At 36.6% G+C, this 27,441-nt stretch overlaps 2 long non-coding RNA genes across 2 annotated transcripts; both read right to left on the bottom strand.

Annotated features, from left to right (window-relative positions):
• Positions 1–9,556: 9,556 nt before the first annotated feature.
• On the bottom strand, positions 9,557–11,760 carry LOC147557543 (uncharacterized). The gene is made up of 3 exons (XR_015234058.1): positions 11,548–11,760; positions 10,838–10,903; positions 9,557–9,771 (listed from the first exon to the last, which is right to left on the bottom strand). It is a non-coding gene; the product is annotated as an uncharacterized LOC147557543 (long non-coding RNA).
• A 6,310-nt stretch (positions 11,761–18,070) lies between these two features.
• LOC147557542 (uncharacterized) lies at positions 18,071–20,205 on the bottom strand. The gene is made up of 3 exons (XR_015234057.1): positions 20,063–20,205; positions 19,353–19,418; positions 18,071–18,285 (listed from the first exon to the last, which is right to left on the bottom strand). It is a non-coding gene; the product is annotated as an uncharacterized LOC147557542 (long non-coding RNA).
• Between the last annotated feature and the right edge of the window lie 7,236 nt (positions 20,206–27,441).

Raw genomic sequence — 27,441 nt, 5'->3', positions numbered from 1 at the left:
AGAACGTTTTAAGTGGAAGCTTCTATTTATGAATTTTTTATTGAAAAACCCAAAAAATGAGGTCAAATACTAAATTAGGCCCACCATAGATTAATAATACCTACAAAACCCATTTTTTAAAAAATAAACAAATATCAAACCCAATTTTGGATCCCTAGGTACATTTTCCCATCTCTAGGAACCCATTACTTTAGGTAATCCCTATTCTACCCTTTATATATAACTCCCAGATTAGAGATTTTCTTCCCTTCATTATTTCCATTATAAACTCAGATTTTCTCTCCTTCTCCAAAACTTTCCTTCCTCTACTCTCTCTTCTTTAACAACAACAACAAAACTTTCCACCCATTATTCCCTCTCTCCTCTCTCTGCTCTCTCTCTCTCCTTAACAGTAACGAAATATTAGTTGAAAATGTTGTTTGATTTGGGAAAGATTTTGGTCATCTTGAAGCTTCATCTTCTTCAACAAAATCGTCATCTTCTTCAACAAAATCGTCATCATCTTCATCTTCATCACATTTTGATTATTTTCTTCTTCCTTGGTCTTCAACTCATTTGCAATAACAGTCAAGGTATGTTCATCTTCATCTTTAATCTTTTATTGCAACTTAATGAATGATTACTTGTTGTTTCATCTTCCTCATTTCTTCAAACTAAAACATATTTTCTCCATTTCATCTTCACTTTTTGTTTTCTTTAAACTTTCTCTCTCTAGGTTCATTTTCATTGCATCTTCATTTCATATTAACAATCTCCCTCTCTCTCTGTTCATCTTCATTTAATGAGGTTATTTCTTGATGTTTTGGAGAAAAAAAATCAAATCTAAAGATTTTAAACACCACTAATGAAGTTTTTCTTGATGTTTCTAGAAATTTCATATCTGAGTATTACTTCCTCATTAATTAATTGCTTAACATGGTGAACAACTTTTACAGAGTTTTTTGTTTAAGAATTAAAAAAGTACAAACTTAGATCTATTTTTCGATTTCTCTGTCTAGAAATTACATTTTAGTAGATATTCATGTTTAACAGACAAATTGACAAGGATTTTAAGCATTTTAGAATATGTTGTTAGCACGATGTTAATACAATGAGCAAACTGAAAATTGTTTTCTGTATTTTTATAGTTGTTACCATCAAAATCCAGATTTAGTGTCTTACAAAAATTGATTGGTGTTTTAAGCATTTTAAATTTGTTATAGAAACAATGTTGATTGAGCGACCAAACTCAAAAATGCTTGCTTCAAAAAAACTCGTTCACATTTTGATCTTCCAACATGTTTCTCTCTCCTATGTTTTTTTATGCTTGTGTCCAAGTTTCCATGCTATATGTGAAGGATATATCCATTCGGTCTGAAAGAAATGTCCTTTCGAAGGAGTGTCCTTCGACCAGGATGGCAATGCGATCAATTTGTCAGCTAGGATAACGATGACCACACTGTGAAGATCATCCAGTCCGGTCCAATTAGGGATCGTAATGCTTTGCTAGAAGCCAACTACGATCGTCGGATCACTTCGGTGACGGCTAACATAGATCGGATCCTACAACGGGTTACACATAAGAGTGGTAACTTGATCGGAGAGACTTGACTAGACGGGAACAGGCTAAAGATGGATTGGATCCAACTAAATAAGCCGAAAAGGTTCGAATGGAGATTCAGAACAAGATAGAAAGAACCGGGTCTAAAAGAGGTGTCCGGAGCAAGGCTTTTTGGGCCGGCCATATGATGGCCGACCAAGGTAAGTGGGCCGGCCATATAAAGCCCATAATGGGCTGCCCTAGCCATCCACACTTAAGGGAATAGCCAAAGTACCCTAAAAGGATATTTTGGTAATTATCTTTCCTGTGACCCGAAAATAGAAAGACCTAATTTGAATATGATTCTAATTAGGGTTTCTCTACATATAGGGTCATTAGAGAACAGAAAAGGTGTGTATTTTTCTCTGGAAGAAAAATATACAGCTCTCTCTCTCTCTCAATATACAGCTAGTGGAGAGAGAGAGGATTATAGAGAAAAAGCTCTCGTTCTATCAATCTAGTCAAGAAGAAGAGTTCTTCTCAACCTTCTATCAAGTCCTAGCAGTCTGAAAGGAAGGGAGATCAAGTCAACACACTCGGTGTCTCAAGTAGAGGAGCGACAATTGGAGCTCTCGACCTTCACACGCTATTGGAAAGGTTCGTGGGAAAAACGCGATAGAGGTATTTTTTCCTATTCTAGTTCATTTATTAGTTCATGCATAATCGATCCTGGTAATCTAGTGTTAATATATATGTATGTTGAGATTCTGCTTAGAACACTAGACAATTAGGTGTATTAGATACACACATATTCCAACAGTAGGCTTGAAATTGATTAGTTTAAATTAGATTTAGACGTAATCAGATAGAAATTGAAAGGGTTTCAATGCATAAAAACCTTAAATCTTCGAGTTTTTGAAAACAGTTTTCGAAAAGATGATTAAGGGTTTTTGAGTTTTGAAAGAAGTTTTAAAAATAAGGGTTTTTAGTGATTGAATATCACAAAAACAGCAGTTTTGGGGCGTTTTTGGGGTAAAAACAACAATTTTCTGGCTGAAAACAGCAGTTTCTGCCTGTAAACAACAGTTTTCTGGCTGTAAACAGCAGATTTTGGCTGAAATCAACACTTTTCTAGGCAAAAACAACAGATTTTATGGTGAAAACAGCAGTTTTTATGGTGAAAACAACAGTTTTTAGCCAAGAAAACCCTAAAAACAGCACCTAAGGGTTGAGATAAGAAGAAGACAGCAGCTCGGATGGCAGTTTCTATTTTGAAAAATAGAAACTGCAGGTCCAGACCAGCCAGAACGCATCTGGCCAGTCCGGACATCTCGGGAGATAGAGTCCCGAGATGCGGAAAGACCGGACTAGGATAGTCCCAGTCCGAGTCCTACTAGGAGTCCGAGACATGAAGTCTCGGACGCCCAGACGCGTGCAAGACGCGTCTGGAATCCCAGTCCGTCTCAGTCTAGGACCGACAAAATCTGAGTAGGACTGGGAGTCCGAGACTAGGTCTTGGACATCCCAGACGCGTCTAGGACGCGTCTGGAATCCCAGTCCATATGCGACAGGAAGTCTGAGAAGGTCTCGGACGTTCCAGAATGTGTCGGCCTTAGGCCGAGACATAGTCTGACCGTCCAGACGCGTCTGATGCACCAAGACGCGTATAGATCGCGTCTGTGGCCAAGGGACACGTCAGGCCTAGGGCCAGGACGCGACCAAACTGAGGTACCCGACATGTTTGGAACATGTTTTCTCGGTCCGACCATTGCTAAACACTTGTTCGAGCCAAGTTTGGGGTCAAACAGAGACTGGTCCGCGGGTGTTTGACCAAGTTTGACTTACGTCTTTAGAGTTTGACTCGGGCTTTTTGGGCCTTGACTTGAGTGGGAGGTTTTGACTTTTCTTCTTCCGATTCCAACTAGGTTTTTCCGAAATTGACCCGGATTATGCGATAATCCAAACGGAGTTTTTCCTTAAAGCGATTTTGGAAATCGTTAAGGAAGAAATATGACGTGCCATTAGTTCGTATTTCATGAAAATAGACTTAGAATTCACGTTAGACATAGAGATGTTAGAATTTCTCACAAATAGCTATACGAAACGTAGCAAACCTAGAAACGAATCTAGGATACATACTTTATCTTATATGATTGTCATATTTCTGAATGTATGTATATTTATATGTGTGTGATTGAGTAGATAAGTATACCTTTAGATAGGTAAATGCTTCTTGTTCTAAGCACAAGTTTGATGTGCCCGAGTAATACTAAGAGTATAGAGTCTTAAGAAACCATTGACGAATCGAATGATGGGATCATGATTCGTGTGGGAGTACTCAATGGTGGTTCAAGGATATGAATCCAAACGAACCGTAGGAGAACAAGAAATTAACCTAAAAGATGAGATCTTTTAGGAGTAATACTAAGATTTAAGAAATCATTATGCAAACCCACATAAATATTTACGTAATAAATCACAGTTAGTTATGCTAGAGTTCAACAGTAATGTAACTTGATAAATTACGTAAATACTCCAAAAGAATTTTGAGTAATGCCTACCCAGATTAAGACACCTGTTGCTCTCTTGTTCATCGATGGTGGGTCATGCCAAAGCAGGGCGCCATCTTTTACCTCGAGACAATACGGGTAGATCTATGAAGAGGTCTACGCGTCTAAATGGTTATTCTCAACGAGTCAGCAAAAGAGTTTTGGATTTCGAGGCAAAAGGATGAATTTAACGCATAAGTGTTATTCATCAACCAAGAGTCATAGGACTATGATCAGTAAAGAGTTACTCACCTAGGAGGGTGGAGTTAAGGGTAGTGCCAAAGTACGCTTAACTCCATAGGAATGGGATCTTGGAATCATATTATTCAACCGGGGACGATTTTGAATAATGTGGCAAAAACTGTGTTTTTGCAATGATAATAAGTTTTAGGATTTTGCTTAATGTAGAGTATATATGACAAATAGAAAAATAGTTTTCCAACATTCGTTCATTCCTTCAGAAGGAATTAAACGAAAATTATTTTCACGATTGGTAAAGAACCCGAGAAACGTTCTCGAATTCGTAACAAAGGAAACGTCTGAGAATATCCCATTCCCGATGTTCACTACCACTTCCAACGACTTAGGATATGATTATCCATAAATTCTTTTGTGAACATCCATAAAATTCTTCTCTCTCGAAGGGATTAATGATATGGATGCATACACAACCATTCAACAACTTAAGGAAGAGTTCCACTAGATGTCGTGAATGGAGAAGGCGGTGCCTCTAAGAAAGTCGTCTTGAAAAGAACATTGAGAAAAAGTGAATCTAAGAAACGTTCTTAAGATTTAGTCACCAAAGGAATATAAGAAGAGTTCTTATGATTCAAAAGGTTAAAGGGTCAACGTAAAGGTCTCTAAAGCAATGGCTAAGTCTTTCAAGGAAACTACCCTAAGTACCTGGAAGACAAAAGAAAGGGAATTACGAATTCCGATTCTTATATCTTTGTTAACTTAGTTAATCTAGCAAGTATTAAAGACTCCCTTCATCAAGTATTTAAGACCGGATATGCGGCTCAATGGGAGCTAAAGGGAATTACATACTTGACTAAAAGAAGAAAGGATCCAAGAGGGAGCAGAAGCAAAGAGTTGCTAAGGATGTTGAAAGGGATCAAAGTCTTCTTTTAGACACTGATCTATGTAGAACTTAATAAGTGTTATTATGTTCTTCTAGAAACATCAAAGTTTTAAAACAGTGCTAAATTGACAAATAGGTTCTTAGAAAACCAAGAGCATTAACAATGATACTGTAGGCTATAATCAAAGGATTCAAAGAGGTCAACTCAGGTTTTGTCATTGGTCAAATTGACATAAAACACATGAAGAAGATCCAATGGTACGGACTTTTAAGTCTAATGATTTTGAATCATACGATGATGGGCCTAGAATGTTGCCCTAAAAGGTCTCCACCCGCAAGTATACGGGCGTCAAGTAATAGTTCCGGTAAGACCGGTTCGTTCCTCAGAGACTAAGTCAAACTAAATTCTAACCTTAAAATTATGGAGATTTAAAAATGGTTTAATGGAGGTAAAATAAAAATAAAATATGAAACTCAAAAATAAATAAAGAAATAAGTCGGTATTCAGAAAAAGGGAAGCTAGGGTTTTCGAATCCGTCTTCCTAACAATTCTAACGACAATTTAATTTTGATCTAATTAGATAGTTCTTTATATAACTCAGGTTTTAGTCCATGAACGGTCTAAAAACCCGGAAGATATTATCGTTAAAATAGTAAAAACTTTAATAAATTTATCGAGAAAATAATTATTATGACTTCATCTAAAACCCTAGATAGAAAAGATTTAGCTACTCATGCTAGAAACGATAAATGTTTGAATTATTATAAGAAAAAGAAGAAAGAAACTTAACTTTTCTGCGATTTTCCCACCAAACAGAGCCTAAGGAAGTGATTTCCTTCTGATTTTCAGAGAATTCTGCCAAACGCACCCCTAGGGAAAACGATTTTCTCGTCTTCCCGGAAATATTTTCCTCTCTGAGAAAATTATTTTCTCACCTTCCTTAACTCTCTTTCTCTCTCTAAACTTTCTGCTTTCTCTCTCTATCTCTTACTGTAATCTCTCTCTCTCTGTAATCTCTCTCTCTCACTAAGAAAAAAGAAAACAAATCAAGATAAACTCAAAAACAAGATGAAGAAAATAATAAAATCGAACCTCTCTACAAATCTCTCTGTCTCTCTCTTTAACTTTCTCTCTTCCTCTGTAATCTCTCTCTCTCTCACTAAGAAATTAAGATTCAAATAAAAGAAACAAAAATCAGAAATAGAAGCTCTCGGTTTTCTCTCTCTCTACTGTTCTTTTTTCCTCTCACTCCTTCTTTGTTTTTTTTTCTATAAAACCGATCCTCTCTCTAACTTTCTTCTTTAAAACCGTGATGCCCCTTCTCTGTTATTCCCCTTCTCCTTTATAGAACCAGCCGAAAACCTCCCATCGAATCCGAACAACCCTCTCGGTTGTTATCTTCCTCTCTCTCTCTCAAGGATCCTAACCAACATCTCCTTCAATCCCTCTCTCTCGGGTCTGGTATGAGATTCTCTCTAATCGTAATTTGAAAACCAGAGAAGAATAAGGCCGTACCACTCGTTCACGTTGAAATCTCCATTTGATTCAGTGCTTCGCAGGAAAAATAAACCTACGCGGCCCACCTCTTTTGATTCAAACACGTGTACGGAGGGTAGCAAGACCGTTGGATCATTTTGGACCACTATACTATCTTGCAGCGCGTTACACTAAGTCTTGGGCCCCTACACATTTTAAAGTACCACCGTTTTAGACCGAATGTAGCCCGAAACACATCTGAGCCTTTAGATTCGCTTCCCTCTTGTGCGCCACGTGTCGCAGAAGATCTATATTAACTTAAACTTTGACCGGTTCTAATTTGCTCATCCGGACTCCAATTTCACTTCCGTTTTCGCCCACGAGTTCGTCTTGAATTCTAGTTTCACATGAGCACTAATATTGACCAGAATACTCTTGTCATTAAAATGACCAAAATGCCCCTCAAGTAGGTCTTTATCACGATGTTTTTTCATCGAACTCCGTAAATGAGACCTGAGAAAGAAAATCAAACAAATCATAAGAGTAACCGCTCAAGTTGGACTAACTAACCCAAATTAAGAGATTCAAATGAGGCATTTTCATGACTCATCATACGACACATGTGAATTTTGCTCAAAAGGACTACATGACGAAGTCATCTTTGTTAAAGGAAGCTATGACTAGTGAACTAATAGTCTTCATACATACGGATCTGTGTAAAACTACATATCAGACAGAATATTTCTTTCCAGGATAAATAAATATTGGGGATTCTTCCACAAGAAATCAGAGAACAAGGTGGTTGTTGCTCGTGGTGGTGTCTTCCTTGAAATAAGAGTTATTTCAATAAGACAAGTGGGAGAAATATAAGATATCGAAGAAATTCGATCTGAGCAACAAAACTGACAGTGATGTACAAATGTCAGAAATTGCGGTTCCTATCTATTCAGAGCCAATAGACATGGAAAGAGATGTATAGATGGAAGATCTCAAAGATCCTCCCGCATAAAGCAAATTAGATTCGCAGGAGAACTCTCAAAGTGTTGAGAGCGTCTCAAAGTTGTTCAAACCCCTTATAGACCTTGAAAGCTCATAAATCTTTCTCAGAGGATGGAGATCCGGCTGAAGAAGAAAATGAGCTAGCTACACAGCAGCTGTGACGGAATCACTCTGAAACATGGCTTGGAGCAATATGATCAGAATGGAATCCATGTCTGAAATCAAGTTTGGAACTTGGTCTATTTACTTAAAGGAAGGGTTCCTGTTAAGTTCAAATAGGTTTTTCAAAGTGAAAAACAGACAAGGATGGAAACATTGGTGTTTTCCAGAGCATGACTAAGGAAAGAAGGTCGTAAAATTCATGGTATGGACCTGGAAAGGCCAACCCTCGTGTCACAATGCTAAAAACCATAATGATCTATTACGAGCGAAAGAATGTGTATATGACACATTCAGGAGGAAGTTAACTCTTCTAAAGCTAGTGAAAATGCAAGCTTCAAAATCCATCGAGGGATTAAAACGAGCAAGTAGGAGTTGAAATCTTCAATTCAGCAAAGTATACAAGAGTTGTTTTATTTGGGAATGAAGAGAAATCTTGAATTTAAGAAGTTCAACAAGGTTAGTGGGAGTGACCCAGTTTTCTTCGGTCCAGTAGGTAGACGACATACTAGAGATTGAGAACAACATTTTGATGTTGAAAACAGTTTAGAACTGACTCAATAAAAAGACCACATAAAGGTGAAATGCTTTTGGGCACCAAAGATCTACAAAGATAGATCGAGAAGGTGATAAGACTTGTTCAAGAAAAGGTCTTGAAAAGTCCAATATGAAACACTCAAACGGAGTAATTCTACCTAAGTCTCGTGGCATTAAGCTTAGCAAGATTTAGAATCTGAAGGATTCTGATGAGCAAGCACGCATGAGAAAGATGGTTATGCAAAAGGCATAAGATCGGTCATGTGGGACATGATTAGCATTCGCCTCGACGTCGCAAAGTACTTGGAGTATTTATGGTCGTCACCAATCAAATCCAGATGAGCTGATTTGGATCACACAATGTACTTGAGAAGAACTTGTGAGATCTCTGTATGAAAATAAAAGGTTGAAAAATCATATGTTGCAAACTTCCAGAATAAGATGACAATCTTGACTTGGAAGAACAGTAAGCTGGAAAGGTTCCACACAGAGACTGTTGCAAACTTTACAAATAAAAGAAAGTAGTTAAAACTTGGGAAGTTTTAATTTAGTACGGTAATACTAAAGATTATCATTGGATGATAACAAGCAAAATCCATATAGATTTGATCTATTAACCAAACTGTCACCTTAGACTAAGTATGGAAGTAATACTAATGTCATAGGCACTAAGCTTTAAGCTTAGACTAGTAAGATTGAGGGTGTAAGAGTTACACGGGAAGGCTCAATATTACAAACTCTTATTATCAGAAATAAGTAAATTATTTCGTCATTAAATCATGGTTTAGTGTTTAATCGACAGTCCAAAAAATAGTGAAGCATTCCAAGTAGGTTTATCAGATGCGTGATCTGGTAAATGAAACCCTACTAAGTGAACTTGGAATAGATTCATTATTAAGTCCCTAGTCCAGGTCATTGCATGGACAACAATGACTCATGAAGACTAGCATGGGAGATTGACTGATAGCGCATTTTCATGGGCTATAGGAATATAGTATTTAAGTCAATTACATGAGTGTATTGTGACGCCCCGTGTCCCAAAATAGACACGACCACGCCCCGGCAATTCACAGACGAGACTAAAATCCGGCAGAGTCTCCTCTGTAAATCGAACCGGTCGCACCTGCAAAACCTGTCATGCAAACCATACATTCGCATAAACAAGAATAAACTATTAAGCGGAAGCTAAACAAACTCAACTCAGTTTCGGGTCGAAACCCGAACCACAAAAAATATACAAACGCCTCATACAACACCGATACAACTTATAAACAACTTTAAGTTTTACGTATATACATATTAGAGTTTGGTTTCTGCAATAAATACATAACTTGAAAATAACGAAAAAACTATATAAAACGACATAACTCCACTAGCCTCGTCAGACAAGATCACCGGCTGGAATACAACTCCGCCTCGAGGCTACGACAAAGCACCTGTACACTAACAACTGGTAGGGGGTCAGAATACTCACCGACACGAGTTATTCTGGTAGAAGACCAATCCAAAACCCATCACGTTTTCAAAAGTTCATTTAATAAGTTGTAAACATTATGACAAAACGAGTTATCAAACCAGTTCCCGTATATACTATATACAAAACCATTTTCCTTAATCTAGCAAGCAATAGCAGTGATTAGCTGCCCACCCATGGTGCGCTCCCAATAAGAGGAGAGTACCTCAGGAGAACCTAGAGTGCGTTAGATAGTACCAGCCCATTTATGGCACTAGCTAATGCACTACGTCTCCTCGAGAAAGAGACTTACCCCTAGCCGATAAGTCCCTCTCCCACTAAGGGACTCCGCAATCATTGAAGAGTTTACCTCATGATTTATATATACCTAAAGTATCTAAATACGTTTTTGATCACCGAGTTCGAATAAGAGAGCCGTCCCCCAATACCCACGGAAGGACCTGAACCTCATTCTCTTCGGTACCCTGTCATGCATCTAATGCGATCTTTCAAAATCAGTTTCATTCGTATATCAAAACCACATTCTCATTCGATTTATTATCTTATCAAACACGGAAGTGGAACAACCAAGAGTCATATCACCACAAAGCAGAGGGATTCCCAATCAATGTCACCTCCCAGGCGAGCGGTCAGGGTGTACGGCCCTGAGCCTCGAGCTGGAGGCACGAGCACCAATGGCCAGCAAGTGAAGCACTCTACTCCCACAGGTCTCATGACTAGTGTCGCCCACCTCACCGGTCTCACACGGGTCACAACCGTGTCCACATGTCATCCTCCCCTCAATGGCTACATGCCGTAGGTTGACATAATCCGCAGTCGGTTACATACAAGAAAATCCCAAGTAGTTCGCAATCACCGTAAAAACAGTTCGAAAGCATTTCTCATATCGCATCAAAACAATTCAAGCATATTTCAATTCATCACTTAAAACCGAGTTTCATGCTACCTAAACTCTAGTTATAATGGCGCATATATAACTGTAGAAACTAACACATTTCATTATCTATAAAACCATGCTGGATAAAGGATTCAGAACCCCTACCTCAGTCCTTGCATCACCAAAGACTCCCGCCTACCAGACTACCTAATTCCTCCTCATTCGCATACTCTGAGACAAGGAAGAATAACCAAAAATCGAATACAAACATTAGGTTCTTATACTAAGAACCTTCGTAAATAAAAAGAATCATTAAAACAAAACCATGAAAACTTAAAAGCAAATTCGCTAAATTCGAAAGACTTCAAGTATCTGTCGAATCGATCTCTAACTTTCATAACCAAGTCCATTGAATACTTGAAATGCATCGAAACCAACTAACCAATTTCCCAAAAACTCTATTTTTCATTTTAGAGTCTTCATAAGCTGACAAATCATATAATGAACTCCGTAGTATAAATCTATAACTGAAATTGTCCATTTATATGAAATAGGACAAAATTCGGGTGACTATTTCTATTCCAATTCATTCCAAAAACTAGTCCAAATATGAAATTCGAGCCGTAAAATAATTCGACAGCACCCCGTCTATATATGGTCACCCCAAAATAGTCCATAACATTCTAAACATGATCCTGAACATAAACCATTAGAAGAAATCGAATAATAATCGTCTAAATAGCTCCAAATTTCGATCCCAAATGAAATTAGTACAACTATACAGTATACGAAATAGCTATCATAAAACCACCAAATTCGGACGAAATTCAAAATTCTGAACGGATAGATATGTAGAACAAGTCGAATGGGATTACCTGGAGCAAGTTTCACTGAATTCCGACTATCGGACACGAAGAAATCGATGGAAGAAGCTCGAACCATTAATCGGCCATTAAAACCACCAACTGCTTCTCATTCTCTGTTATACTAAAGAAGGTTTGTGTTTATCCTTTATATCATAGAAAAGTGGGATGCATTAAAATATTAATATAAGCCAATTTAGAAACCCAATTTTCAATCCCACGTGCCTCTCATTAGGGCTGGGAATCGGGCGGGCTCGGTCGGGCTCGGGCTACCTAGTGCCGGGCTCGGGCGGATCGGGCTCGCAAAAGCCGAGCCCGAGGTAGTGAGCCGGGCGGATCGGGCCGGGCTAATCAAGGACTTGAAGTGCCCGTAGCCCGTCCGAGCCCGGCTACCCGAACGGGTTTCAACGGGCTCGGGTCGGGCGGGCTCGGGTCGGGCGGGCTCGGGTTTTATGGAATCATTAAAAAAAATAAAAAAACAATAATTTAATTAAAAAACAATAATTAATTAAAATACTAACCATTATATATATGATTATCAGATTATAACATAATCAAAATTACATAATCACCCATTTTAATAACAAAAAATACATTTCCCTCCAACATAATCAAAAAGTCCAAAATATAAACAAAAAGTTACATTTCTCTCCGTCGTTCATTAATCGAGCAATTGAACTTGAGAAATGCTAGGACTTGGAATTGGTTCGGGAAACCCGTCGTTTAACGGATCAAACTCCTTCAAAGTAACATTGAGCTCATGTTTCCACCAATCCTTAAGACAAACACAACACTCTAACATTTCCGGAGTTAGGCTACTCCGATAGTCCCCCAAAATTCTTTTACCTAAAGAGAAAGCCGACTCGGAAGCAACAGTCGAAACCGGGACAGCAAGAACATCACGTGCTATTCGGGACAAAATCGGATACCTCTTCTCATTCTCACTCCACCAACCCAAAACATCGAACTTTTCAATATTATCGACCGCAGGATCTGGCTCAGACTCATATCTAGATATTTCTTCGGAAGCGGTAGCTATAGGATCCTTTCGGACTCTCTTAATGCTTCTCCAAAAAGCACCACGCCTAGACGGTCCATCGAGCTCACTCTCGGGTTCATCAACAATAGACGACGAAGAAGCGGTAGGCACACTCAAATCAGCCGTATACTCTTTAAACAATTCACGTAACTTGCCGATCATGGTGACAGATTGCTCAGAAGAACACTTGATAACATGAGCCGAAGTATCGAAACAATTCTCAAGTTCGCGTAAGAGCATATCAACTTTCATTTTGATCCTTGGATCTAAAATACATGCAACACCAAACAATACGGGAGTTTCACCCCAATACTTGCAAAATTTAGCCTCCATCATATGAATAATGCCCGCAAACATAGGATTATGTCGATTATCCAAAAAAACCATCCCAATATCAACCAAATACTCCAAGACGGAGTTAGAAGTCACATAATCAACACCAGAAAAGAAGTTGGTTGCCTCATAAAAAGGCTTCAAAAACTTGTACAACAAATTGGCATGCTGCCAATCACTACCCGATAAGACAAAAGGTGGAGATCGATCAAGTAAAAACGAGTCAATCGGATCCCTAAACGGAAGGGCACTTCTCAACATAAGATAGGTTGAATTCCAACGATGTTTTACATCCAACTGCAATTTCTTAGGAGAATAGTTCTTTGATTCACAATGTGCTCGAAATTGTGCATTTCGAGTCTCCGATGCAGAGATATATTCAAGACAACCTTTCAGCCGTGTAAGCATTTCTTTAAACTGGGGAACTTTAAAACCATCCTGAACAACTAAGTTCAAGATATGACAGCAACATCGAACGTGAAATAGTTCGCCTCTCAACGGTAGATGAGGCATTAACTGGATTAAACGGGAAACAGACACAGTATTTGCACTAGCATTATCCATTGATAAGGAAAACACTTTGCCAGATATCATCCAATCATTAGTTAACTTATCATACAAAACATTGGCAATGTGTTCCCCAGTATGAGACTTGTCCAACAAAATGTAAGAGATGATTCTCTTTTGGACACACCAAATTTCATCAATGTAATGCGCTGTTATGCACATGTAACTAAGCCTCTGATTCGAAGACCAGATATCAGAAGTAAGAGCAATTCGACCAGGAGCACTAAGTAAAGCATTTCTAAGTGCATCTTTTTCTTCCTTAAAGTATTTAAGGATATCGTTTCTAACAGTGCTCCTAGAAAATGACTTAAACCCAGGATGGAAGGAATCAGTAATATAAAATTGAAAGAAAGGGTCCTCCACAAATTGCATCGGCAACTCGCGAAGGATTAAAAGCTTGATCGTGTTTTTGCGAGCTCTCGCCTGACTAAACTGAAATGATCCCATATTTCCACTCTCTGGATCTTGTACCAACTTTGATTGAGTCAAGTCGATTTTCAATGCTTTAGCACACTTAAATGTGTGTCTCTTGAAATGCGTTGTCCCGTTAGAAGATTTTGAATTTCGAGAAACACCACAAAAGTTACATTTTGCCATTTTAACAATCTTGCCTCCATTTCTAGGATCAGGAGCATCATGAAAAGAATAAAAGTTCCAAACCTTAGAACTTCGGCCTCTCGCACAGGTTGACGTTCCAGTCAGCACATCTACTTCGCCTGCGGGAGAACCAGCAGGGGCAGACACACCAGGAACAGGAGGATCAGCAGTACCAGCAGGAGATATTTCTCCATGAGCACCAGTCTGACTCTCCGTCAAATCAACCTAAGTAGAACCACAGCCAACATAGAAAGTCATTCTACTAAGCTGAGTTCAAGTGAAGAGATCTAAGATAACGAAATTCATCATCGGTTTGTAGGAACATCAATATTCGTTCGGACATTCAATTTCTAACCAGCTTCCTTGAATCACCCATTTTGGTTACAGTGTTCTAACAACAAAGAAGTGTCCACAATTGAGAGAACCATTTAGGTTCTTCATCAATTCGGTCCTTCTAAGTGTTTAAACAACGCACCAAAACTGGAATGACAAGTGATCCAGTCTGAAATCTTGAGTCCTACAGAGAAGGTAAGAAACATAGAAGTCAGAAATAGACCAGTTTAAGAACTTAGAAGATAGAAAAAAGAGAAAAGAAAAGAAATGTTTTGTAAAAACAGAGAGAAGAAATGTAGTTTAAGAAAAGAAAAGAAATGTTTTTAAAAAACAGAGAGAAGAGAAGTTTTTAAAAAAGAATTTTTTAGGAAAAATAGAGAGAAGAGAAGTAGTTTAAGAAAAAAAGTTGTTAAAAAAAAGGAAAAGTATAGTTTTAGAATAAAGAAGAAAAGGAGAATAGTTTTAAAAATAGAAGAAATGGAGGCAAGATCATTATGTTGGCTCAGATCTCATGAAGTATGACTAAGTTGTTTGAAGTTGTTTAAAAAAAGAGATTCGTTTAGAAGTTAGAACTATTATCAATCACCTAATGGTTCTGAAACAGAACACTCGGATCTGTTTAATCAGACAGATCGATAGTCAGATGACTCAGATCTGTCTGATTAAACAGATCGAACTCAAATGTTTGTGTTCTGTTTCAGAACTAAAAATAAGATTTTATCTATGAACTATGATCTATCGTCTTGTATCAAACTATCAAAGAGATCTAACGGTTCTGAAACAGAACACTCATTCGAGTTTGATATATTTAATCAAATGAGTGTTCTGTTTCAGAACAAAAAATAAAATTATTATCTATGATCTATCAACTTGTATGAAACAGATCTAACGGTTCTGAAACAGAACACTCATTCGAGTTTGATAAATTTAATCAAATGAGTGTTCTGTTTCAGAACAAAAAAAAAAAAAAAAAAATTTCACTATTTTTTTTGTCTGTACATGGTACATCTTACATCGACTTTCATCAATCACCAAACAAAAAAAAATTACAACTCTGATCTGATCTATTCGATCTATTTGAACAGACCCTAATCCGATCTATTTGATCAGACAGATCAAAGGTTTAGAACTCTGATCTGTCTGATCAAACAGATCTGTTAACATTTAAAGACTAAACTAACTATCTAAGAAATAATAACAATATATTATAACTTTTCACAAATCAAATCAAATAACAAGATCATAACAGAAAAAAAAAAAAAAAAACCTATCTAAGATGAGTTCGAGGCTTAACCGCTTCATTTGATCTTAAAGATCATCAGCGTATACCTTAACCGAACATCATCCGAAGTCGGAAGCAGATCCCTTTCTCGGTTTCTCCAAAGTCCAACTCGAAACCCACGTCGCATGCATCATTAGAAACAGTAGAAGACTAAAGTAGAGAGAAGATACTAACCATTTTTTTTTATCCAATCGGTTGGATGATGAAGGTAAGATGACCGGCAACCTTTAATGTTTCGTTGGCTTTAGGTTTTCGTTTTCGTTTTCGTTTAGGTATTAGGCTTTCGGGTTACTTTGATGGTTTAACCTAGATGATGATGATGGTTTAACTTAACCTAGATGATGATGAGAGAGGGGTGGAAAGAGAGAGAGAGATCGCCGGAAACAGAGAGAAAGAGCGGGCTTTCGGGTTACTTTGATGGTTTAACCTAGATGATGATGATGGTTTAACTTAACCTAGATGATGATGAGAGAGGGGTGGAAAGAGAGAGAGAGATCGCCGGAAACAGAGAGAAAGAGCGGCGGAAGAGAGAGAGGGCATTAGGGTTCGGCGGAAGAGAGATAGGGCATTAGGGTTTTACCTGGGATTTGAGGGATATTTATAGGCCCGATAGATTTAATCCAACGGCTGAGATTACATGTAATCTCAGCCGTTGGATTCATTAAAAACACGCGGACAATTTCGGGCTGATCGCCGGGCTACTCGTCGGGCTCAACTAACGGGCAAACTATCGGGCTACTTATACGGGCTACTCATCGGGCCGGGCTACGGACGGGCTTAACGGGCCGGGACTCGGAATTGAGAACCTGTCCGAGCCCGGCCCTATTAGCCCGTTTAATCGGGCCGGGCTAACCCGGCTCGGGGCTGCTTCGGTCATCGGTCTCCCACGGTTCGGGCCGAACGGGCCGGATCGCGGGTTTCCGGACCGTTTTCCCAGCCCTACCTCTCATGCAGCAAGGTTAATAGCCTTTCCAATTTATTCTAAACCTTTTGACTTTTTCAAACTTCCATAAACATCCTAATTTTCAACTAAATCCCTGGTTTTGGCCAGATTACAAAATACCCCCTAATTTGTCCTCTTTGTTGTTTAGACCTTCTTTTGACTTGACCCAAATGTCAAATAGTCTTTAAATTAACCTTGAAAATATGGGATGTTACAATCCTCCCCCCTTATAGAAATTTCGTCCTCGAAATTTAGTTCGACTCACTTTATCTCAATGTATCTCTCGAATCAATTTGCTTTCCTTTTACGACTTCTCAACTGAATAAGACCACAACTCTTCTTGATCATTTCCTACTATAATGACGAACTTCTGACCCCATCGATAGATTCTTTAAGAGCTTTGCTTGTTCCAGTAACTTCTAAGCTTAATCAGATAACAACATATCTTTCACCATCCTCACATTCTTCATGCATTTGAATCTTCGAATCTCTCTACAACCCTCATGTATCCTTCCTGAAGTTATGGTCACTCCATTGTGGTCACAATACTTCTTAAGTGGTTCAATCAGTAGCTTCTTCGTTACTCGATGGCATTTCTCACATTTCCGGTTCGCCTAGGGTAGCTACTTCTAGCAATGCCTTCATATGAGAATCACCTGCTCGAGTGACTTAGGCTCATAAATTTTACCACTAGTCCATACATATCAAACAAATTGACCACATATAGCATCCTTCCCAAATGAGCCGATATATACATGTATCTTGTAAAGTTCCTTAACAGTTCGTTGTTGTCGATCGTTGTAAACTTGTGTACTGGCACATACCAACCACAGTTAATTTTCTCATACTCTTCTGTCTTGAATACTCCCATCACATCAATCTGTCGACCTACCAGAACTTAACCACCAAAACATCTTAACCTTTGGTTATCCTCTTATACCACTTGTACATCAATGAAGGAAATACGTAACCATCTTAAACCATCAGAGTCTTCCGTTCGCGAGAAAAACAAAACAAGAAACGAAAATCAAAAGAACCAAATACATATATAGCATCTTTTATTCTTGGTCGCTTTTAATCTTGAAGCTTTTAGACACCTAATCTTGTCCAATTTTATCTTTCCCTAAACTCAAGAGCAGACAATGCTCTAAACTATACAAGACTTATCGGACACCAAAACTAACTGCTCTGATATGGGTCATCAGAACTAACTGCTCTGATACCAACTGTGACGCCCCGTGTCCCAAAATAGACACGACCACGCCCCGGCAATTCACAGACGAGACTAAAATCCGGCAGAGTCTCCTCTGTAAATCGAACCGGTCGCACCTGCAAAACCTGTCATGCAAACCATACATTCGCATAAACAAGAATAAACTATTAAGCGGAAGCTAAACAAACTCAACTCAGTTTCGGGTCGAAACCCGAACCACAAAAAATATACAAACGCCTCATACAACACCGATACAACTTATAAACAACTTTAAGTTTTACGTATATACATATTAGAGTTTGGTTTCTGCAATAAATACATAACTTGAAAATAACGAAAAAACTATATAAAACGACATAACTCCACTAGCCTCGTCAGACAAGATCACCGGCTGGAATACAACTCCGCCTCGAGGCTACGACAAAGCACCTGCACACTAACAACTAGTAGGGGGTCAGAATACTCACCGACACGAGTTATTCTGGTAGAAGACCAATCCAAAACCCATCACGTTTTCAAAAGTTCATTTAATAAGTTGTAAACATCATGACAAAACGAGTTATCAAACCAGTTCCCGAATATACTATATACAAAACCATTTTCCTTAATCTAGCAAGCAATAGCAGTGATTAGCTGCCCACCCATGGTGCGCTCCCAATAAGAGGAGAGTACCTCAGGAGAACCTAGAGTGCGTTAGATAGTACCAGCCCATTTATGACACTAGCTAATGCACTACGTCTCCTCGAGAAAGAGACTTACCTCTAGCCGATAAGTCCCTCTCCCACTAAGGGACTCCGCAATCATTGAAGAGTTTACCTCATGATACATATATACCTTAAGTATCTAAATACGTTTTTGATCACCGAGTTCGAATAAGAGAGCCGTCCCCCAATACCCATGGAAGGACCTGAACCTCATTCTCTTCGGTACCCTGTCATGCATCTAATGCGATCTTTCAAAATCAGTTTCATTCGTATATCAAAACCACATTCTCATTCGATTTATTATCTTATCAAACACGGAAGTGGAACAACCAAGAGTCATATCGCCACAAAGCAGAGGGATTCCCAATCAATGTCACCTCCCAGGCGAGCGGTCAGGGTGTACGGCCCTGAGCCTCGAGCTGGAGGCACGAGCACCAATGGCCAGCAAGTGAAGCACTCTACTCCCACAGGTCTCATGACTAGTGTCGCCCACCTCACCGGTCTCACACGGGTCACAACCGTGTCCACATGTCATCCTACCCTCAATGGCTACATGCCCGTAGGTTGACATAATCCGCAGTCGGTTACATACAAGAAAATCCCAAGTAGTTCGCAATCACCGTAAAAACAGTTCGAAAGCATTTCTCATATCGCATCAAAACAATTCAAGCATATTTCAATTCATCACTTAAAACCGAGTTTCATGCTACCTAAACTCTAGTTATAATGGCACATATATAACTGTAGAAACTAACACATTTCATTATCTATAAAACCATGCTGGATAAAGGATTCAGAACCCCTACCTCAGTCCTTGCATCACCAAAGACTCCCGCCTACCAGACGACCTAATTCCTCCTCATTCGCACACTCTGAGACAAGGAAGAATAACAAAAAATCAAATAGAAACATTAGGTTCTTATACTAAGAACCTTCGTAAATAAAAAGAATCATTAAAACAAAACCATGAAAACTTAAAAGCAAATTCGCTAAATTCGAAAGACTTCAAGTATCTGTCGAATCGATCTCTAACTTTCATAACCAAGTCCATTGAATACTTGAAATGCATCGAAACCAACTAACCAATTTCCCAAAAACTCTATTTTTCATTTTAGAGTCTTCATAAGCTGACAAATCATATAATGAACTCCGTAGTATAAATCTATAACTGAAATTGTCCATTTATATGAAATAGGACAAAATTCGGGTGACTATTTCTATTCCAATTCATTCCAAAAACTAGTCCAAATATGAAATTCGAGCCGTAAAATAATTCGGCAGCACCCCGTCTATATATGGTCACCCCAAAATAGTCCATAACATTCTAAACATGATCCTTAACATAAACCATTAGAAGAAATCGAATAATAATCGTCTAAATAGCTCCAAATTTCGATCCCAAATGAAATTAGTACAACTATACAGTATACAAAATAGCTATCACAAAACCACCAAATTCGGACGAAATTCAAAATTCTGAACGGATAGATATGTAGAACAAGTCGAATGGGATTACCTGGAGCAAGTTTCACTGAATTTCGACTATCGGACGCGAAGAAATCGATGGAAGAAGCTCGAACCATTAATCGGCCATTAAAACCACCGACTGCTTCTCATTCTCTGTTATACTAAAGAAGGTTTGTGTTTATCCTTTATATCATAGAAAAGTGGGATGAATTAAAATATTAATATAAGCCAATTTAGAAACCCAATTTTCAATCCCACGTGCCTCTCATGCAGCAAGGTTAAGAGCCTTTCCAATTTATTCTAAACCTTTTGACTTTTTCAAACTTCCATAAACATCCTAATTTTCAACTAAATCCCTGGTTTTGGCCAGATTACAAAATACCCCCTAATTTGTCCTCTTTGTTGTTTAGACCTTCTTTTGACTTGACCCAAATGTCAAATAGTCTTTAAATTAACCTTGAAAATATGGGATGTTACATGTATGATTGGAGAATATACACTGGATAACCCAAATATGAGAGTTCTTCAAAAGTTGAAAAACGTCATGAACACTCATAGGCAAGATTGGAGAGATTCCATCAACATGAGTACTCCACTCATCTTATATAAGGAATGTCGAACTTTGGTACCGTCAAACGTCGTGCCGTAAAAGGAGGCTATAAAGGCGGAATACTGGGTGAGACATGATAGACATGAAGTTAAGTGGGAGTACAAGACTGGATGATGTCCTCCTATTAAGTTAGGATAAGTATCTCCGGGCCACTTGAGGAGAAGCAACTGGAAAATGTGTGGCCGCACTCGAATGGATTAATAGTTAATCATTTGCTTTGACAACTGTTCTCCAGATCAAGAAAGTCTGAATGATATGACGTATCAGATGAGATACAAAGAGACGTGAGAATCGAGCATTGCACTTGTTCTAAGTACAAGTGGGAGACTGAAGGATATATCCGTTCGGTCTGAAGGAGATGTCCTTCCGAAGGAGTGTCCTTCGACCAAGATGGCAATGCGATCCATTTGTCAGCTAGGATAACGATGACCACACTGTGAAGATCATCCAGTCCGGTCCAATTAGGGGTCGTAATGCTTTGCTAGAAGCCAACTACGATCGTCGGATCACTTTGATGATTCGCGGCTAACATAGACCGGATCCTACAACGGGTTACACATAAGAGTGGTAACTAGATCGGAGAGACTTGACTAGACGGGAACAGGCTAAATATGGATTGAATCCAACTAAATAAGCCGAAAAGGTTCGAATGGAGATTCAGAACAAGATAAAAAGAACCAGGCCTAAAAGAGGTGCCCGGAGCAAGGCTTTTTGGGCCGGTCATATGATGGCCGACCAAGGTAAGTGGGCCGGCCATATAAAGCCCATAATGGGCTGCCCTGGCCAGCCACACTTAAGGGAATAGCCAAAATACCCTAAAAGGGTATTTTGGTAATTATCTTTTTTCTGTGACCCGAGAATAGAAAGACCTAATTTGAATATGATTCTAATTAGGGTTTCTCTATATATAGATTCATTAGAGAACAGAAAAGGTGTGGAGAGAGAGGATTATAGAAAAAAAGCTCCCGTTCTATCAATCTAGTCAAGAAGAAGAGTTCTTCTCAACCTTCTATTAAATCCTAGCAGTCTGAAAGGAAGGGAGATCAAGTCAACACACTCGGTGTCTCAAGTAGAGGAACGACAATTGGAGCTCTCGATCTTCACACGCGATTGGAAAGGTTCGTGGGAAAAACGCGATAGAGGTATTTTTCCTATTCTAGTTCATTGATTAACTCATGCATAATCGATCCTGGTAATCTAGTGTTAACATATATGTATGTTGAGATTCCTCTTAGAACACTAGACAATTAGGTGTATTAGATACACACATATTCCAACAATATGTTTTCGGGAAATTTCTGAAGCTGATAACAATGTTATAATTGTCCTATGCAAGGAACCATTTGCTGCCGTAAAGCGGAAAGAAAAGGGAAAAATGAAAAGGAAATAGAGGTGGTTGAAGGAGAGAGGAAAAACATCCTTGGGATAAAAAAGTTGTCCATATTAAATGTACTTTAAACTCGGGCTAGAAGAAACTTGCACAAAGAAAACAGGCAGAATTGACAACTTCAACGAAGATTGGAAAATTAATGAAAATAATTGTTTTTGTGTCAACAAAACTCAAAATGTTTTGGATTCTTAGAGTGGGATTTCTGCTGTAACTACATGTTTATAGAGGTTGGATTTTGTTGTAAGGAAATTTGCAGATGCTTTTGCCATAAGCCCATAAGCTCTTTTAAATGTCATCCTTTTCCGAATGAAGAAAGGAACCTACCAGTCCCTCTGCCATATATTGCGGAAAGACGATACCTTTTAGATTTTAAAAAATAAAACAAGCAATTGTTTATTGCAAAACCGAAAAAAACAAGAGCAAATTTGATTTCTCTTTGAACAAACTGAGATGTGTCAGAAGTATTTTGATGTGTTGTATTTGTCAATATGATTTGTCCGATAATAGTGTTCTGTTTTATTTTCTTTTTTTTTTTGTTTACAAAAAAATGGATGTTATCTTCGAACAAAATCGAAAATGTCAATAAAAATGACTAAATAAATATTACATTTTCGAGTTTGCTCGTTGCATGAACATGGTTTCTAAAACAAATTTAAAATGTTTAAAACATCAATCAATTTTTTTTAAGGGACAAAATCTGGATTTTGGTGGTAACATCTATAAATATAAATAAAACATTTTTAAGTTTGCTCGTTGTATAAATCGTACTAACGAGATATTTTAAAATGTTTTAGTATTTCATGGTGGCTTTTAATGTTTATAATTTTTCACAACATTGATGGATATTCGAGTGCATATTTTGCATTGTTGTAAGTAAATTATGTTTTGTTGTGAACATTTTAAGAAATGTCATAGTCTAGTTTTGCATGGTGAGGTGTTTGTTGAAAAATATTTATCAGCATTTATCATTATTTTTTTACATATTTGTGATAGCTCTAACTTGATTCGTAGTTGTTGTTAACATTTTTCAAGATGTTGTGAACATAATTAAAAATGTTCAGTATTTCATGGTGGCTCTTAATGTTGTTAACTTTTCACAACATTGAGGCTTATTCGGTTGCATATTTTAAGTTGTTTTCAACACTGGTTATTATTTGTTTGCATATTTGTGATTGATCTAAGTTATTTGTTATTTGTTGTGAACATTTAGTTAAAAATACTAGTAGTATGCTCAATGTAATAAAATATTTGATTATGCTTAAGTAAATACAAAATTGTTCTAAAATAGGGTTTCTCTGTTACTTACAAACTAGAAAACAAAAGAGCAATTTATATGTTGCTTATAACAATGTGATATTTGTCGGAATTAATCCGATATGTGTTGTATATAATCATTATTTACAACTTTTGGAAGAAATTGAATATATGAATACAAAAACGATGTTTCTCATAGCATTTTATTTAATGTTTTGTGGAACTTCGATAATGCTGAAACCATTATGAGATGAGTAAACAACAAAACTTCAAGTATTAATAACAAAAAATTTGTAACAAAAATGTTTACAAAGTTCTCCAATCTCCTTTGAATCCTATTATCTTCAAGGATCAAGAATGTCATTCCTGTCCTTTTTCTCTGAGTCACTTCTTTCTTTTTTTGATTTCAACTCCCCACCTTATTTCTTTTATAATTTCTTTCTCCGACTTCAATCTCCTTATCATCTGACTTTCCTTTTTCATTGTTCACAGTAGACACACCTTTGCATAGGACATTTAAAATTATGTTAGCATCACAATCAGAAAGGGCATCGACATTCTAATATTTATGGGGAATTTGGCCAAAACTCCCTAAGAAATTATGATTTTGGTTAAAAAGGATTCATCAAAGTTTTTTAGGCTTCACCTCCCTGATGGCAATTATGTAATTTTCAATTTCAGTAAAAAGACCAACTTAACCTTAGTCTAAGAAAATACCTTGCAAACACCTTGCACTGCCTTGCAAACACCTTGCAATGCCTTGCAAAGCCTTGCAAACACCTTGCAGAGCCTTGCAAACACCTTGCATGGTTTTTGCAAACACCTTGGATAGCCTTGCAAACAAATTGCAGAGCCTTGCGAACACCTTGCAGAGCCTTGCAAAAACTTTGCAGAGCCTTGCGAACACCTTGCATGACTTTTGCAAATACCTTGCACAACCTTGCGAACACCTTGCAGAGCCTTGCAGAGCCTTGCAGAGCTTTGCAAATACCTTGCAGAGCCTTGCAAACACCTTGCAGAGCCTTGCAAACACTTTGCAGAACCTTGCAAACACTTTGCAGAACCTTGCAAATGGTTTCCAAATTAGTTTTTGAATTGATTTAACATGAAATTTGTTCCAAATTATTATATTTTGTCTAGTATAATGTTGTATCGAAAAACTAGCTAAAACCCGTACAAATTCATAATAGTCATTTTATAAGCTCTAGCACCATCATTTAACTTTTCTTCGAAAAACTTCCAAAGCTTTCATGAAATTCTCAATTTGAACATAAATACCAATCATGATTGTCCAAGAAAAAAATATTTCTCACAGGCATTTCATCTAACAACTTTATAGCTATTTCAACCAACCTACGTCTTGTATAACCAACTAACGTTGCATTCCAAGCAACAACATCTCTTTCAAGCATTTTATCAAACACATTGCTTGCATCAACTATACTTTCACAACTTCCATATAAATCCAACAAATAAGTTTGAACATAAACATCAAAACTAACTAATTGTCATCCATCATTCGTAACTCAATGAAAATAAAGCAATGAAGAAGTTGGATTATACCTTGAAACACTATCAAATTCTCCTTTCATTGAAAGTATATAAAACTTTCTCTCTCTAAAATTTAGAACCAAAAACTAAATCAAACCCCTTAAAAGCCTCTTCAAACAACAAGCAAATAGATTAAATCACCAAAACCTAAAAACAGCAACCTATCTTATAGCCAAAATCGATTCAAACCCTAGAAATTTTAATCGGCGTCGACAATCCAACTTGGTTCGTTCATGAGAAAAACTCAAGTTCCTGATTTATTAGTTAGATTATTACTAGGTATTTCTAATTGAATGAAGGGTATTTTTGACTCTTAAAAAGTTGGTGCCTTTAAAAATGTCCTTCAAGCCTATTTTTATAACTTACTTGGGGCCTAGCTAGTTAAAAAGATAGGTTGTCTTTTTAACAAAAAAATACAAGAAATTGGGCCTCCGGCCCAATTTCCTGAATATTTATTCCAAACATATATTAATTTGTGAAAGCAATGAAATCTTTTTCAACCAATTTTTGACACGCAAACACAATTATATTAAAATTCTAAACATTTACTAAAATGTTCACATCATATATAGAATGACTAAAAGCACGCATAAATATGCAAACAAATTTATGATATTTGTTGGAAAATAATTTATCCACCAAACAACTGATTATGGAAAAATAGAACATTGTTTAAAATGTCTAAAATAAATTTATTGAAAATCGACCTTAAACATTCAAACAGTTAAACATTAGTGTAGTGAAAAATTATCCACCTTAAGTTCCACAACTAAATGGTAAAATATTTTAAAAAATGTTCATACAACATAAGTTATGTCTAAGATCTCGAAAAAATGTGTCCCATTGTGTTTTCCAAAAGACATCTCAAAATATGTTCACAACAAATATTTTACTCACTGACAACCATAAAAATTATGCAAACATATTTTCATTATTGCTGAAAAATGTTTTCCACCAACTTAACAAGCAAAACTAGAATGTAACATTCTAGAATATGTTCAAAACAAGTCATAGTTTGATGAATGCAACGAAGAATATGCAACGAAAAAAAACATAAAATCTGTGAAAAGTTATGAACCTTAAGACAAATATGAACCAACTAAAACCAACCAAAATATGCCAACATATTTGAAACCGTGCTGAAAATGTTTTCCACCATATCACATGCAAAATATGCCCAAAACAAAACATAATTTAGTGAAGAGCCAAAAAAAGTCGAAAAGTTTATGCGTGAAGTCGAGAAGAGTTAAGAAAAGTGGAGATTACCCACTTGAACCACTGCCTTCTCTTTAATCTCGACCTTTTTTCCCCTCGTACAGCAACAATTGTGTCCTTACACTAGACAAAAACCCAATTGTCATTACATTCAGAAACATTAAGGGGGGGGGGGGGGGGTAGTGGTTGGGGATTTGGAGGGACATGGCAATGTCCCTCAAAGTTTGTGTTATTGGTTGGGGACATTTTAAATGTCCCCAAATGTCTGTGTTATTGGTTTGGGACATTTAAAATGTCTCAAATGTCTGTGTTATTGGTTTGGGACATTTAAAATGTCCCCAAATGTCTGTGTTATTGGTTTGGGACATTTAAAATGTCTCAAAATGTCCGTGTTATTCGTTTGAGACATTTCAAATGTCCTGAAATGTCTGTGGTATTCGTTAGAGACACGAAATTAAGGACATTTCAAGACAAATTGGTTTTGGAGGCATGTGAGGACATTTTAGTGTAAATTTGGAGAGCTTTTGGAGAGAAAATGTCTCTCAAAATATGGAAGACACTTGTGGACATTTCATTAAGAAAGATAAAAATAATTATTATTATCAAATTAGATTAAATAATTTATAATAGTAATAATGATATTATTGGCATTACTATATTATACTATTATTATATTATTATAATATTATCTTATTATTATATTCTTATACTATATTATTATTATCTTATTATATGTTACTATATTATTGTATTATTATTATATTATATTATTACTATATTATATTATTATTATATTATTATATTATTGTATTATTATTATTATATTTTATAATATTATCTTATTATTATATTACAATGTTATATTATTATTATCTTATTATATGTTACTATATTATTGTATTATTATATTATTATATTATTATATTATATTATATTATATTATATTATATTATATTATATTATATTATATTATATTATATTATATTATATTATATTATATTATATTATATTATATTATATTATATTATATTATATTATATTATATTATATTATATTATATTATATTATATTATATTATATTATATTATATTATATTATATTATATTATATTATATTATATTATAGTAATAATGATATTATTATCATATTACTATATTATATTATTATATTAATATATTAGTATACTATATAAAATAATACATATTTACCAATTGTCCATCAATGTTCACAGATATCTACGGATGGCTACCAAAGTCGAAAAATATATTTTCGAAATAATGGTACAATTATTTTTTATTTCATATGATTAGACGATTATGGTAATATTAAAATAATGAATGTCCACCAATTGTTGATCAATGTCCACAGATATCTAAGAATGTCTACGAAAGCCGAAAATTATTTTTTT

Source organism: Eschscholzia californica, unplaced genomic scaffold, assembly GCF_041429995.1.
Source record: "Eschscholzia californica isolate CP2 unplaced genomic scaffold, dmEscCali1.0.p SCAF_2, whole genome shotgun sequence".
Classification (NCBI taxonomy): domain Eukaryota; kingdom Viridiplantae; phylum Streptophyta; class Magnoliopsida; order Ranunculales; family Papaveraceae; genus Eschscholzia; species Eschscholzia californica.
The sequence above is the reverse complement of the archived record's forward strand: the minus strand, read 5'-3'. Positions and strand labels throughout refer to the sequence as shown.